Source organism: Erythrolamprus reginae, chromosome 1, assembly GCF_031021105.1.
Source record: "Erythrolamprus reginae isolate rEryReg1 chromosome 1, rEryReg1.hap1, whole genome shotgun sequence".
NCBI classification, from domain to species: Eukaryota; Metazoa; Chordata; class Lepidosauria; order Squamata; family Dipsadidae; genus Erythrolamprus; species Erythrolamprus reginae.
Genome location: NC_091950.1, coordinates 205,049,724 through 205,065,722, shown reverse-complemented (window position 1 = coordinate 205,065,722; position 15,999 = coordinate 205,049,724). Strand labels below are relative to the sequence as shown.

Below are 15,999 nucleotides of genomic sequence, written 5' to 3'. Positions count from 1 at the left end.
GCTGCCTCTTGGCATCACATCAACGAGTATGACACCCATACAGTCCCAAAACACAGTGGTGGTGACCTTACTGGCAGAAGCAGTTGCTTTGAATTTATTCTTCTGTGGAGATTGAGGATGACGTCATTCCATCGACTGTCGTTTTGTTTTGGGCTCAAAATGGTGAACCCAGGTTTCATCACTTGTCACAATCCTGGGCAAGAATACTTCCCCCCTCAGCTTCAAAACATTTCAACAGCTCAGACAATTTTTTTTTTCTGAGAGATTTGTGGTCCACCATAAGACAGCACGGAACCCATCGTGCATACACTTGAGTAATCAAGAGCATGGATGATTTCATCCACACTTCCTTTGCTAATTTACAGCTTCAGCGCCAACTGCCAAGTCGTTATGCATCATCCTTGTGAATGAGCACATCATCAAGCTGCGTCTTGTCAGGTGTGACAGTCATGGCTGGCTAACCCAAATGCTGCAAATCTTGGAGCTCTGCCGAACCGTCTTCTAATGGCCTCACCCTCTGTGCCCAATAACTAACCATACTTCTGTCGACTGCAGATACAAACATTTGTGAATGTTCCCAACAGTTTATTTCTCCAAAGTGAGAAATTCAGTGACGACATGCTGCTTGTAACGTATGCCACTTACAGATGCCATTTCGAAACACTGTTACAGCTATGCTATCTGTTTGAAGAAATGCAACATTTACACACGCACTCCTGACAATTCAAATAATGTGTATCTAAAGTTTCACCTTACTGTAGACTGAGTTGGAAAATGTGGTGCATTACTTTCTGTGTGACCCCCATACAAACCTGAAGCATGCTTGCCTCATCAAAGCTGGAGAAGGCTTCATCCTGCTGCTACTTTGCCTGCATTGGTGATTGGAGCCCTTGTCAAATTCACTCTGGGCTTTGTGGTCCACTTTGCCTTGGAGTTAAACATTTCTCAAAATCTGATGGGCCTTTCTCCTGTTTTGCTTGATAGCTGTCTATAGTCACACAGTCTGTTTTCTGATTTCTTCTTAAAGCGTGGGGCCCAGAATTTGAGGTCAGCTTCTTTTACCTGACACCCACCTATTTCAAACTTGTCACTGAAAGCTGTGCCACACCTTGGCAGATCCTTTGGAGGTTACAGAAAGGCCTTTTTGACTTGGTATACTTATATGTATTCTTTCCCTCTTTGACCTCTTTCCCGTTATTGTAAAGTGTGAATTCCGATGTCATTGGTCAATAACATTTCAGTATCTGACCAAATGAGATAAATAAAGAAAGTGGACTAGTAAACCACTTCAGTAGAAAAAGGTACATTTCTGGGGAAAGCAGAAAACTGGTCTGAAGGTCTTGCTGTGAGGTGAGAGTTGGAGGGATTGAGCTGCTCACTCAAGCTCTCAGCACCCCTCCACATATTCCAGACTCAGATCTCTCCGTCTCCATTTTGTCTGAGTCATTGCATTAGGTAGCTGCAGCCAGGTACACCTCAGGCTGATTTCTGTCTGTTCACACACTTTGTAGTTTTGACCATCTCCAGCTGTGCATGTTAACTTTTGGACAGTTGAGAAAGCCCAAGTAAATTTACTATTGAGTTAACAAGTGATTATCACAGGAACAATTGTTGTAATGCCTCTCATTCTTCTCTTCTCCATGAATTAAAGTTCAGTCTTAGGCACCATGAACAGAGTCTGAGAACTGGGACACCACATCAGGATGTTGTAAAAAGTCCATGTACAAGTAAATTTATGATAAGGTTAATGGCTTGGATTTGACATGCTGCTTAATTGTACCCTGGCCAGCAAATATTAGTATCTCACTTGATGTCAAACTGTGAGGATTCAAGCAGTGTAATCTCTCTGAATGATAAAGGGCAAGCAGAATAAACATTGTACTTTATGTTCTCTTCATTCAGGCCCAAGTGGATTTGGATGAATTGTTTGTTTAGTTTGCCAGTTTCTTCAGATATGCTGCCATATTGATTTCTTTTTTATTACAGGCATTCATAACCTGACCTCTTCCAGATCCCATATTTAAAAGGTTTAAATTTTAACTTTTGTTTGTAAGAAAGGGTTGAAATGCTTTAAAAACTGCTTTATTAGTAGAGTTTACCTTGCTTTGGGTTCTTCAGTTGCCTATGGCAACAATAGACAGAACATCTTGAATTAGAATTGCTTCAGGGGAGGGAACCCCGATAAAACATGCACATAAGTGCCTGGGGGAGCATGATTCATTGATCAGATTGAGACTCAGCAGGTATTTGATTTGTTTCAATACTTTCACAATTCTGAAACAAAGAATTGTTTTGTTACCTTGTTAAGAGATACATTTCCAGTTGGAAAAAAGCATGTTCTTTTAAACTCATCTTTCCTCATTAAACTCATTTTCCATATGGTAGTGATATGTTTAATAATTTCTCCAGAGTTTGAAACTGTCTTTATCTCACAACTATTTTTTGAGTTTTTAAGGAAATTGATTTGTATTTAGAAGTTGCAAATCAATAAAAAGATAGAAATATTGGGCAATATACAATGCCACTGTTGCAAGTTTCACTATACAGTGATCCCTCGAGTTTCGCGATCTCGATATTCGCGAAACGCTATATTGCGATTTTTAAAAAAATATTAATTTAAAAAAAAAACACTTCCGGGTTTGGCTTTGGGAGTCAGCTGGGAAGCGGCGCGGCTGTTTTAAAAGGTCGCAGCCGGCCTGGGGGGCTTCCCAGCACCCCCCCGAACCCCCAACCTGGGTTCGGGGGGTGCTGGGAAGCCCCTCAGGCCGGCTGCGACCTTTTAAAACAGCCGCGCCGCTTCCCAGCTGAGTCCTGAAGCCAAACGCGGAAGTTCGGCGGCCGGACAAGCGGCGGGTGGACAAGCGGTGGGTGGACAAGCGGCCGGCGGACAAGCGGCCGGCGGACAAGCGGCCGGCGGACAAGCGGCCAGCGGACAAGCGGCAGACAAGCGGCGGGCGGACAAGCGGCTGGCGGACAAGCGGCCGGCGGACAAGCGGCCGGCGGACAAGCGGCCGGCGGACAAGCGGCGGGCGCGGCAGCAGCAAGGAGCCGAAGATCGGGGTTTCCCCTTTGCGGCGCTGCCGAGCAGATCAGCTGCTGGGCGGCGGAAGGAACCTTCCCTGGGCCAGGTGCGGAAGTAAAAACACCATCTGCGCTTGCACGGCCATGGAAAAAAAGGGCGCGCATGTGCAGATGGTGTTTTTACTTCCGCACCACTATATTGCGAAAAATCGAGTATCGCGAGGGGTCTTGGAACGTAACCCTCACGATACTCGAGGGATCACTGTAATATTGAGGGTGGTTAGTCACACCAACCGATTATTCAGATAGCAAAGTTAATGAGCTAAGTCTAAGCTTAACTATAATTTCTATTATTCAATATTAAAAATGTTATTATTAACATTACTACTTTCTCCAGTCACAATTGCAGTCTCTGGCCTGGATTTATGGCTACTTAATGAGATGTTTTTAATTCATAAATTTCATAATTTCATCAAATTTCATCAAAATAGTTCTATCTCCCACAAGATTCTGTTTCACCTTTTTGTTTCCAACTCTATGAACTTAGGGGCCAGATAAGTGAAAACTCAATACAGGTAGTCCTCGCTTAATAGCTGGTTGCTTAGTGACTGTTTGAAGTTACCCCGCCAAATGTTAATATTCTGACAAATGTCAGATGGTCATATGATACCTTTTTGGGTATTTGGCAACCAGCTCTCCATTATGGCAATTTGCAGTATCCTACAGTCATATGATATAAAATGTCAACATGTTTTTCTGGCTTCCAGCAAAAAAAATGTACATTGCATAAAATGTGTAACAACTGCAGTTTGATTATCTTCCATCACAAAAAACATCATAAAATCCAGTATAATCACATGTCCACATGCTTAATAACCACAATGACTTATGACCTGAATTCTAAGTTCAATTATCAACATATATTGAGAACTACATGTAAATGCTTTTCTTGTGAATTCACAACTCCTATCGTGATTGATGATTGATTACATGCCATCACGTTGTTGACTCTTTGCAACCATATACTGTATTTTTTGGACTATAAGATGCACCAAGATTTCAAAGAGTTAAGTAAGAAAAAAGGTTTTTTTTCCTCTCCGGCCCCCAGGAGCACTCTGCAAGCCTCACAAACCCTCTGTGCACCCCGTTTTTTGAAAAATGCATCCATTTTTCACTCGTTCATGGAAAAAAAGGGGCACACTGAGGAGTGCAGAGTGCTTCTGGGGGCTGGTGGAAGGCATCCTGCAGGCCTCCCAAACCTTCTGCATACCCTGTTTTTTTTTTTAAAAATGGAATGCAGGAACAGGACTTCAGGAGGCAAAAAATGGATGTATTCAGTGTATAAGACGCACCAACATTTCCACAAAAAAGGTGACTCTTATATTCCAAAGAATACAATAGATTTACACTAAGACTATTTATCCCTAATTTTCCAACATTTGCACCATGACTGCTATAACTGAACCCAACCAACTTGCTTCTGGTTGTCTCCTTTCTCTTTTCCTTTGCCTGCATTCCTTGGAGATAAAATTTAAAAATGAAAAAAATGAAAGCATGCACATGCAAATAAATAAGTAGGTACCACTTTGATGGGAAGTTAACATCCTTCCATGATGTCATGCTGGCCACATGAATGCGGAAATGTGTTTGCACAGGGCTGTTCAATGGCTTTGAAATGGAGATGAACACCGCCCGTTATAGTCGGCAATGACTAGCAGAGTAAAATCCGTAGGAAATGCTTTATTTATGCCTTAAGTGATTATTCTAGTGATTTGATTATCTCTGTGCTGATGTTTTTGCGGTCATCCATGATACTCTCTTATCTTGAGAACATATCTATTGTTTAAAAAAAGGCCCCTCCAAAACAATACACTGTTTCCTGCATATGTAAGGGAATACTATTGGTCATTCATATGAAAATAGATTTCCATACTTTGAAAGGGAGGTCTCAGAGGGGTAGGTCTACAGGGAGCACTTTGTGATCACATTAAATGCCTCGGTTTAAGCTAAGGTTGCGAACAGCTAAATAAAAATATTAAATATTAAAATGTCAATGAAAAACTTTCATTTTGTCTCTTTTCCTCCAGAACATGCTCTCCAGTGAGAATGATTTTATAGGTTTCTTTTTCTAGGCTGAATAAAACAAAAACAAATGCTGGTTAATTCACACAGTTTTACAAGTGCAAAGGCCAGGTAATTCAAACAGATGTATGCAAAGCTGTCAAATATATAATGAGAGTTTTTAATCTGAGAATTTTTTTTTCAAATTTTCGGGACTGCTTTGAACTTCTTTATTTCTTTCGCATACATAATATTATTCAGACTTTTTATTTCTAATTTCAGTTTAGGATCTTTTGCTTAAGGCAGAAAACCAACTAAAAGATAAATGGTTACCAACAATTTGAGTATAAAATATATTTCCTTGCCTTTCATAATTCCATACATGTTTTCCAAATGAAGCAGTGTTGAAAAGGCCGTAACCCTAGGAGTGCTGATGATAACTATTCAGTTGCCGAGCACAAATTAAAGTGTGTGGTGAATATTGAAATCTCTCTGTCCCAGCTAATTTATAGTATCTCTGCAAAGATCATGCCTGAAAATGTAGATGAGTAATGATGAGGTAGGGAAAAGAGGGAAGGAAAGTACTCTAAATCAGTGTTTCCCAACCTTGGCAACTTGGGGAATTCTGGGAGTTGAAGTCCAGATATCTTCAAGTTGCCAGGGTTGGGAAACTGCTCTAAATGACTCTTTTAAACATTACATTTGATACCCATAAATGAACGGAAGACAGAGCCAAAATGCAAACATTTATTGCTTTTTTTCTTAAGACCAGGAAAATTGTCCAGTTGTAAGGTTTTTCGAGCCATTTACTGAGGCTGTCAAAATAATCCTGGGATCACACTTCACTATTTTAGTGTGGACTAAGAAGGACAGAGTACAGTGATCCCCCGCTCTTTGCGAGGGTTCCGTTCCAGGACCCCCCGCAACGAGCGGGTTTTCGCGAAGTAGCGCTGCGGAAGTAAAAACACCATCTGCGCATGTGCAGATGGTGTTTTTACTTCCGCAGCGCTAGCGAGGAGCCGAAGATTGGGGGCGGCGCGGGTGTTTTAAAACGTCCCCGCCGACATGGGGGGCTCGCTAGCACCCCCCTAACCCGGGTTGGGGGTTTGGGGGTGTGCTAGCGAGCCCCTCATGTCGGCGGGGATGTTTTAAAACACCCGCGCGACTTTCCAATGAGTCCCGAAGACAACGCGTTTGTCTTCGGGACTCATTGGAAAGTCGCGCGGGTGTTTTAAAACATCCCCGCCGACATGGGAGGCTCGCTAGCACACCCCCGAACCCCCAACCCGGGTTTGGGGGTGTGCTAGCGAGCCCCTCATGTCGGCGGGGATGTTTTAAAACACCCGCGCCACTTTCCAATGAGTCCCGAAGACAACGCGTTTGTCTTCGGGACTCATTGGAAAGTCGCGCGGGTGTTTTAAAACGTCCCCGCCGGCATGGGGGGCTTCCTAGCAGCCCCCCAAACCCGGGTTGGGGGTCCGGGGGGTGCTGGTAAGCCCCCCATGCCGGTGGCGACGTCGCGCCGCCCCCAATCTTCGGCTCCTCGCTAGCGGGCAGGCAGGCGGCTCCTCGCTAGCGGGCAGGCAGGCGAGAGCTAGCGCCAGCGAACAGCTTGTCCGCGCTCGCTCTGGCCGCGAGAATGAACGGTGTGGGCGGGCGAAGGGCGGGCGGCAGCGAGGAGTTTGCGTGGGCGGTGGGGAAACTCCTTGCTGATGCCCGCTGCTCGCCCTCTCGCCAGCAAGAGGGGGAAGACCCAGGGAAGCCGCCCAGCAGCTGATCTGCCGGGCACCATCTACGCATGCGTGCCCATAGAAAAAAGGGCACGCATGGGCAGATGGTGTTTTGACTTCCGGGTTGAAAAATCGCGAATTACCCTGTTCGCAATGGTCGGGGACGCAATAACCGGGGGATCACTGTATTAACACTTTTTCCCCCAGTAATTGACCCTTTTTAAAAAAATTGTGTATCCTAAAAACTTAACAAGGAATACAATCTGTTACTGTAGTCTGAATCTAACCTTCCTTAGACTAGCTTTTGGCGCCGTGCTCACTTTCTCTATAATCTTTCAATAGAAAGGTTTTGCAAAGTAATAGATAAATTTGGAAACATAATAAATTAAAACGTTTCATTTCACAATATCAAAGAACTGGAAAGCACTGTAGTCCAATTCTACAGCCTCTCTTCTGGTTGACCATTCAGCCTCTGTTTTAAAAAAAGAAATCAATTAATCTTGTTCTACTGGCTGTTCTTGAATTATGAAATTCACCCTAATATCTAGCCTAAGTCACCTGGCTGGTTTAAGTTTCACTTGGTAGTTGACAAAGACACCAAGATCACTTGACATGTACTAATGCTGAACCAGTCTCTCTATCCTATACTTGTGTCTTATATTTTTCTACTCAATTTCTCCAAGTTCAATTACATGTTCATAGTCATCTCAACTTACTGCTCAAGTCTGTCTAGATTGTTAACAATCAATTAGCCACCCTACCGCTCATCTGCAGATATAATAAGCATCTTTTGAACATCATTCAAGTGATTGGATTCATTGCATGAAAAAAACTGAAATGAAATATAGCCTCTAAAAAATGTGCGTTTGTGTGTGTATGCACACACACACACACACACACACACACATATATATATATGTCACATGTTTTGGCTGAATTTGAAAATTAAGTGAGAGTAGGATAGATCTATTTCGGCCTTGTTTGGCCTCATCAGCTAGCCTTACCATCACTGGGACATGACCTACAACCTTGGCCTTGTAAGGCAGAGAATTAAACTCTAGGCTACAGTATCCAATCCCTTCAGCTCTGTACCAGGGAAGGGTTACATATTTTTGTGTCGAATCACCCTGGTATATTGAAGGAACATCACAGCTCCTATTTTGCCTCTTGGCCCAATCCAGGGCACTTTCCAAGGCATTTAATATATTAATAGCCGACAAACTATATTGTATATGTGTCACATGTTTTGGCTGAATTTGTAGATTAAGGGAGACTAGGGTAGATCTATTTCGGCCTTATTTTGGCCTCATCAGCTAGCCATACCCTCACTGGGACTTGATCTGCAACCTTGGCCTTGTAAGGCAGAGAATTAAACTCTAGGCTACAGTATCCAATCCCTTCAGCTCTGTACCAGGGAAGGGTTGCATATTTTTGTGTCGAATCACCCTGGTGTGTGTGTGTATATATATATGTACCGTATTTTTCGCTCCATAAGACGCAGTTTTTTTCCTCCCAAAGTAGGATGAAAAATCAGCCACGTCTTATGGAGCGAAGATGCAGGCAGGGGGGGGGAGGCGCTGGAGCAGAGGGGGCGGCAGCGATATACTCATCTGGAGACCGCTGCCTCTGTCGCCGCCTCTCCTCTTCCCAACCCCGAAGAGAGCCGCGCCTTTCGGCCTCCGGAAGTGCTGGGCCGGGGGACGCCTCCACCCCGCAGGTTTAGGAGGCGGAGCGGCACCGGAGGAGCGTTGGCGGTTCCGAGCCTTTGGGAAGGCTACGGGAATCGCTTCAGGAGGCGGGGAGGTCTCGAAGACCCAAAACCCAGCCAGTCGCTCGCAGCCGGCCGCCGCCTGTGCAAAGTTTGGCTGCGAACTCGGCTGGCTAGCTGCTGCCTGGCCCCCTCCCTCCCGGAGGAGGGTCTCCCTTCGCACCACCAGCGGCGCTCCCCCCGCCAGCCAGCCAGCCAAGCCCCACGCCCGCCGGAGCCGGCTCCTCGCTCTCTCCCCACCGCCCGCCGCATTTGCAGAAGGTGGGGAGGGTCGGGCGGCCCGCCAAGGCCAGGAGGGACGCCGCTGCCCCCCCTTCCCTCTCTCCGCCCGCCGATGCGCCTCCTGCTGAGCCCCCTCGGCCCCGCGCGGCGCCTGTCAGAGGAAGCTGCCCTGTCCCGGCCAGGATCCAGGGGCGAGGTCGTCAGGGTTTGAGGGGCCCTAAACCGCCCACAGCAGAAAAACAGAAAAAATAAGGGAGAAAGAAAGAGAGAGAAAGGAAGAGGAGAGATAGAAAGGGGGAGAGAGAAAGAGGAAGAGATAGAGAAGGAGAGAGAGAAAGAGAGAGATACAAAGAGAGTGATTGAGAGAAGGAGAGATAAGAGAGAGAAAGAAAGAGGGACAGAGAGAAAGAAAGAGAGGGACAGAGAGAAAGAAAGAGAGGGACAGAGAGAAAGAAAGAGAGGGACAGAGAGAAATAAAGAGGGACAGAGAGAAAGAAAGAGAGGGACAGAGAGAAAGAAAGAGAGGGACAGAGAGAAAGAAAGAGAGGGACAGAGAGAAAGAAAGAGGGACAGAGAGAAAGAAAGAGAGGGACAGAGAGAAAGAAAGAGAGGGACAGAGAGAAAGAAAGAGGGACAGAGAGAAAGAAAAAGAAGAACAGAGAGAAAGAAAGAGAGGGTCAGAGAAAGGGAGAGGAGAGATAGAAAGGGGGAGAGAGAAAGAGGGAGAGATAGAGAAGGAGAGAGAGAAAGAGAGAGATACAAAGAGAGTGAGTGAAAGAAGGAGAGATAAGAGAGATAAAGAAAGAGGGACAGAGAGAAAGAAAGGGACAGAGAGAAAGAAAGAGAGGGACAGAGAGAAAGAAAGAGGGACAGAGAGAAAGAAAGGGACAGAGAGAAAGAAAGAGAGGGACAGAGAGAAAGAAAGAGAGGGACAGAGAGAAAGAAAGAGAGGGACAGAGAGAAAGAAAGAGGGACAGAGAGAAAGAAAGAGAGGGACAGAGAGAAAGAAAGAGAGGGACAGAGAGAAAGAAAGAGAGGGACAGAGAGAAAGAAAGAGGGGCAGAGAGAAAGAAAGAGAGGGACAGAGAAAGGGAGAGAGAGAAAGAGAAAGAAAGGTAGAGAGAAAGAGGGAGAGATAGAAAGAAAGAGAGAGGGGGGCTTGTTTGTATATTTTCCCAATTCCCCTAGGGCAGTGTTATTGTAATAAATATTTTAGCCTACTTTTTGGCTCAAAATATTTTTTTTTCTATTTTCCTCCTCTAAAAACTAGGTGCGTCTTATCAGCAGGTGCGTCTTATAGAGCGAAAAATACGGTATATGTATATGTTTATTTGTTTGTTTGTTTTTTGTTTGTTTGTTTTGTCCAATACACAATGAGGGTTTTATATATATATATATATATATATATATATATATATATATATATATATATATATATATATATATACACATAGAAAAATACATGATGAAGTTTATAGAGGAGATACTCATAGTAAAATATATCTATGGAGAGGGGCGGCATACAAATCTAATAAATAAAATAAATAAAGTTCACATTCTGTGTAAACAATTCTAAATAAAAATATAGCAAATATTGATAACAAATTTTGAGGGACCATCCCACCTATCCTTAGCTGTGGATAATTGTGGCCTTGAATGAAAAGGGGAAAAATTAGAGAAACTGATCATGACGGACAATTTTTACCATCTTTACTATTAAATTGGCAGCCTGCGGGCTGGATGTGTCATACACAGACCATGCCCACCCCAGTTCCATGGAGGAGGAGAATGTCACAATGCGTCACCATACAACATACAACTGAATAAGCCTGGGGGGTATCTCAGTTCTCCCATGCCTGGCGACATAAGTGGGTCTTTAGTAACTTATGAAAGGCAAGGAGGGTGGGGGCAGTTCTAATCTCCAGGGTGGAGTTGATTCCAGAGGGCCGGGGCCGCCACAGAGAAGGCTCTTCCCCTGGGGCCCACCAGACAACATTGTTTAGTTGATGGGACCCAGAGAAGGCCAACTCTGTGGGACTTTATCGGTCGCTGGGATTCATGCGTCAGAAGACGGTATTGATGGCTATGTTAAGGTCTATAATCTTATATCATCCATTATAAATTATAATGTGTAGTTTCTTAATATCGACAGAATGAGATAGATCTGAAAAGTCATTGTATGCATATACAGTATGTATACATTATATGTGCTCAGAAGTTTATATGTGAACAACCAGAATCCAGGCTTCTTAGGAAGTGTTACCACACTGCTGGGGACAGGAAGGCATGTCTTCTTTTTTTTCCTTTGTCAGGCCTGCACAGTCTTTAAAATCAAATATCGTTTCACTTCTTCTGTATCTAACATGCTAACTCTTCCTGAGCAGCTTTTCTTTCTGTAGCTTTGTGATTAGCACCTAATAAGTGCTAACTGCAAGTTAACAAGTACTGCTCTGTGACCTTAATTGTTGATTAGAACCCACAGCCAGCTTGACCTACTTCCTTAAATTACGAAATCATGATCAAGAGCACACCTGGTTTCTCTATGCTTCTTCATCTTTGAAATTTCATGTCTTGCTTTAATTTCCCCCAATTGTCACTGTCCTTTTAGAGTTGTAGTGGCCAGACATGGACACATTATTCCTAATGTGGTCTGATAGGGCAGGATAGAGTGACCAATTATTTTCCAACACCTGGATTCTATGCTAAAGTTCAATGTGTTTAAGTGCAATACAAAAATTACTGTTCTTTTTATTCAATTTTTAAAATAATCTACTATTGTAGGCTATTAAATGAAATGACGTTATCAAAGGAAAAAGGCAACTAAATGTTCTGAATTATTCTAGGAGAGTATGTGTGTTCTCAGTAGGAATTTTGAATAAATGATTTTAGCTGGTTTTAAATAGTATGAATGATTCAAGGAGGTGAGAGAGGGAAACTTCACTTTTATTCAAGCAAGTACAGTGTGTTGTTAATCTTTGCCACTTCACTCCATATTTTGACAGGATCCCTATAAAATGCTCTTAGGCCATAAACGAACATAAGCCTGTTCAACGTGTTCCCTAATTTTAGATGCATTAGTGAGAACTAATGAAGTGTTCAACTGAGTTTACTTGTTAAACAAATGCTGTCATGTTTTTTCCCCTTCTTTTCTTCCTACTTTTCAAAAAATATCTGGGGAGGCTGCTCTATGGGATGCTAAAAAGAAGGAAGTATTTAATTTGTCTCTTTTGATCAAACTGAATACAATAAATATTTGCAATTACTTTTTTTCACATCCATATTATATTTCACATTCAAAGAGTCTTACAAGTATTTATAAAAGGTTGGAACTTCATGACATTCATTAGCTATATGTTGCTAAGTATAATATGTAAGATGACATAGCCACATTTATGGACATAAGTAGAACATTTTCTAACAGTGGAATATCTGGAATAAGATTTTTATATAATGTGCTGACATTGTGCTGACAGAGTGTGCTATAAAGCACTATGGGTCAGTATACAAGTCTAAGTGCGATTGTTATAATAATTGTATTCACCTGGGTTTTTTATCCAGCTGTAAAATCCAAGAAAATGCCAAAAATAATTGATAGTAGAATCTAAGATAATTGATCACAACCATCTGCCCTAATGATTGCATCAAGAATGACATTATATTTTCAAAGACAAAAATTCTATATCCTTTTAATGGAAATTAATCCTCCCAAGTGTCATTGTAACACATATGGCGGCCATCTATATCAACCCTTATGCCATATGTCTTTGTACTTTCCTCTCAAGTTTTATCAACTTAACTCTATTGGTATATGAAACAAGAGTCAAAATTAGTCTAATTTAATCTATTCCAAAAGCACCACAATAGTTGATCAGTTTGATCAGCTCCATTTAAAGGCGAGGACAAACTAAGCATGCAGTTCTTGTTTTCTTTTGTTTTCTTACAAGGCTTAGGGGGAATATCATGGTGAATACACATATTACAGGCATTTAAGTAGGGGAGGAAGATAATGAGGTAAGGCCTTCCTGAACCAGGACATTCCATGCAGAGTTTTAATCTTCATACATTAAAGCCCAAGTATTGCAACATGGGGAGCAATGTGGTATAATGGTCAAGATGCTATAGATTAATGTAGTTCTCTTTCAGCAATGGGTGATTTCGGGGCTGGTCTATCTCTCTGCCTATCCTATCTTCACAGGGTGCTGCTGCTGTAAAACAGGAGAAATGAGCATATGTATTAGCAATAGCATTTAGACTTATATACTACTCCACAATGCTTTACAGCGGTTTACAGAGAGTAAGCATATTGCCCCCAACAATCTGGGTCCTCATTTTACTGACCTTGGAAGGATGGAAGGCTGAGTCAACCTTGAGCCTACGGAGATTTGCTCTGCCAAACTGCTGGCAGCCAATGATCAGCAGAAGTAGCTTGCAGTAGCTGAACTTCCAAACAAATAAAACCAAATCAAAATTGGCATTCCATACTGTTTGAAAATGAAGTCTACCCATACCAAATCCGTTTCCCCGCCCCCACCTCAATTAAGGCTTTGAACTGGGGTAAAATAGCATGACATGGTTACTCTGAATTCCTTCTAGTCCTAGACATTCAGAAGATGTCTCAGTTTGCTTTGCATAGCAGAGAATGACCAACTGCTTGGACGATCTTAAAAAATAGACTATTTTATTATGGCTCTCATTGCAGTGGGGCAGGTTGGAGAAAGAGAAGACTCTAATCTAGCTTCAAGTCCGTCTTTTGAGCTTGCAGGGATAAAAAATATAGTCAAAGAAGGCTTGCTTTTTTTGATAGCTAGAGAAATACCAAAAGTAGGGATTACAAAAAGGGGGATGCAGTTGTGCTTTCTTTTTTCCACCCTCTTTTCCTACTTGGATTGAATAATTTTATGCTACATGGTTCATATATATTTTATGCATGTGTATGTACATCTCTTGTATAGTTACGATGGGTCAATCTTGGTTGCTCAGCCAAAAGTCATGTTTCCTGTTCTTTTTCCTTTTAATTATTATTAATATTATATTGATGGTCTTTGACGGTAAATAAAATTTATTATTATTATTGTTAATAATAATAATACCTGCCAGCTGCATGTCAAAAGCCCTGCCTGTGCTACTCGAGGTGGTAACCGGGTTGGCGGTGGAGTTCCCCGGACTTATTGTCCTGGGGGACTTCAACCTGCCGTCACTTGGTGAAACCTCTGGGTTGGCACATGGCTGGGTTGGCACATGGCTGTCATGGCCACCATGACAGCCATGGACCTGACTCAAGTAGTACAGGGTCCGACTCACGAGGGAGGGCACGCACCTGACATGGTATTCCTTTCCGAGCAATTGAGTAATGGTCTGAGACTAAGGGGCTTAGAAACATTGCCTTTGTCATGGTCAGACCATTTTCTACTACGGCTTGACTTCCTGGCTCCAATCCTTCCCTGCAGGGAGGCGGCACCAATTAAGATGTTCCGCCCCAGACGCCTGATGGACCCAGAGGGCTTTCAGACGGTGCTTGGGGTTATTCCAGAGGCACTTGTCCACAGTTCGGTGGAGTCTCTTGCGGAGGCCTGGAACAAGGCTGCAGCGGAGGCTCTTGACCCGATTGCGCCTTTGCGACCTCTCCATGGCGCTAGACCCCGTAGAGCTCCATGGTTCAATGAGGAGCTCCAGGAGTTGAAACACCAGAAGAGACATCTAGAGAAGCGATGGAGGAAGAGTAGGTCTGAATCTGATCGAACACTTGTAAGAGCTTTTATTAAGACTTACAAAGTGGCGCTCAAGGCGGCACTTCCTCAAGAAGCCTTCCCTGGACCCAGCCTTACTTAATAACTATCATCCTTTATGGGGAAGGTTGTTGAGAAGGTGGTGGCACTCCAGCTCCAAAGGTCCTTGGAAGAAGCCAATTATCTAGGTCCCCAGCAGTCAGGTTTCAGGCCCGCTTACAGCACGGAAACTGCTTTGGTTGCATTGATGGATGATCTCTGGCGGGCCCAGGACAGGGGTTTATCCTCTGTCCTGGTGCTCCTTGACCTCTCAGCAGCTTTCGATACCATCGACCATGGTATCCTTCTGCACCGGCTGGAGGGGTTGGGGGTGGGAGGCACTGTTCTTCAGTGGTTCTCCTCCTACCTCTCCGGTCGGTCGCAGTCGGTGTTAGTGGGGGGTCAGAGGTCGACTCCGATGTCTCTCCTTTGTGGGGTGCCTCAGGGGTCGGTCCTCTCCCCCCTGCTATTTAATATCTACATGAAACCACTGGGTGAGATCATCCAAGGGCATGGGGTGAGGTATCATCAGTACGCTGATGATACCCAGCTTTACATCTCCACCCGATGTCCAGTCAATGAAGCAGTGGAAGTGATGTGCCGGTGTCTGGAGGCTGTTGGGGCCTGGATGGGTGTCAACAGACTCAAACTCAACCCAGATAAGACGGAGTGGCTGTGGGTTTTGCCTCCCAAGGACAATTCCATCTGTCCGTCCATCACCCTGGGGGAGGGAATTATTGACCCCCTCGGAGAGGGTTCGCAACTTGGGCGTCCTCCTCGATCCACAGCTCACATTAGAGAACCATCTTTCAGCTGTGGCGAGGGGGGAGTTTGCCCAGGTTCGCCTGGTGCACCAGTTGCGGCCCTATCTGGACCGGGACTCATTGCTCACAGTCACTCATGCCCTCATCACCTCGAGGTTCGACTACTGTAATGCTCTCTACATGGGGCTACCTTTGAAAAGTGTTCGGAAACTTCATATCGTGCAGAATGCAGCTGCGAGAGCAGTCATGGGCTTACCTAGGTATGCCCATGTTTCACCATCACTCCGCAATCTGCATTGGCTGCCGATAAATTTCCGGTCACAATTCAAAGTGTTGGTTATGACCTTTAAAGTCCTTCATGGCACTGGACCAGAATATCTCTGAGACCGCCTTCTGCCGCACGAATCCCAGCGACCGATTAGGTCCCACAGAGTGGGCCTTCTCCGGGTCCCGTCAACTAAACAATGTCGGTTGGCGGGCCCCAGGGGAAGAGCCTTCTCTGTGGCGGCCCCGACTCTCTGGAACCAACTCCCCCCAGAGATTAGAACTGCCCCTACTCTCCCCGCCTTCTATAAACTCCTTAAAACCCACCTTTGTCGTCAGGCATGGGGGAACTGAAACACCTCCCCCGGGCATGTCTAATTTATGCATGGTATGTTTGTGTGTGT

General features: G+C 44.2%; 1 protein-coding gene across 5 annotated transcripts in view; it reads left to right on the top strand.

Moving 5' to 3' along the window:
- Window positions 1–15,999, top strand: part of PARD3B (par-3 family cell polarity regulator beta) — a 697,616-nt gene that overhangs the window by 387,239 nt on the left and 294,378 nt on the right. The window lies entirely within an intron of this gene.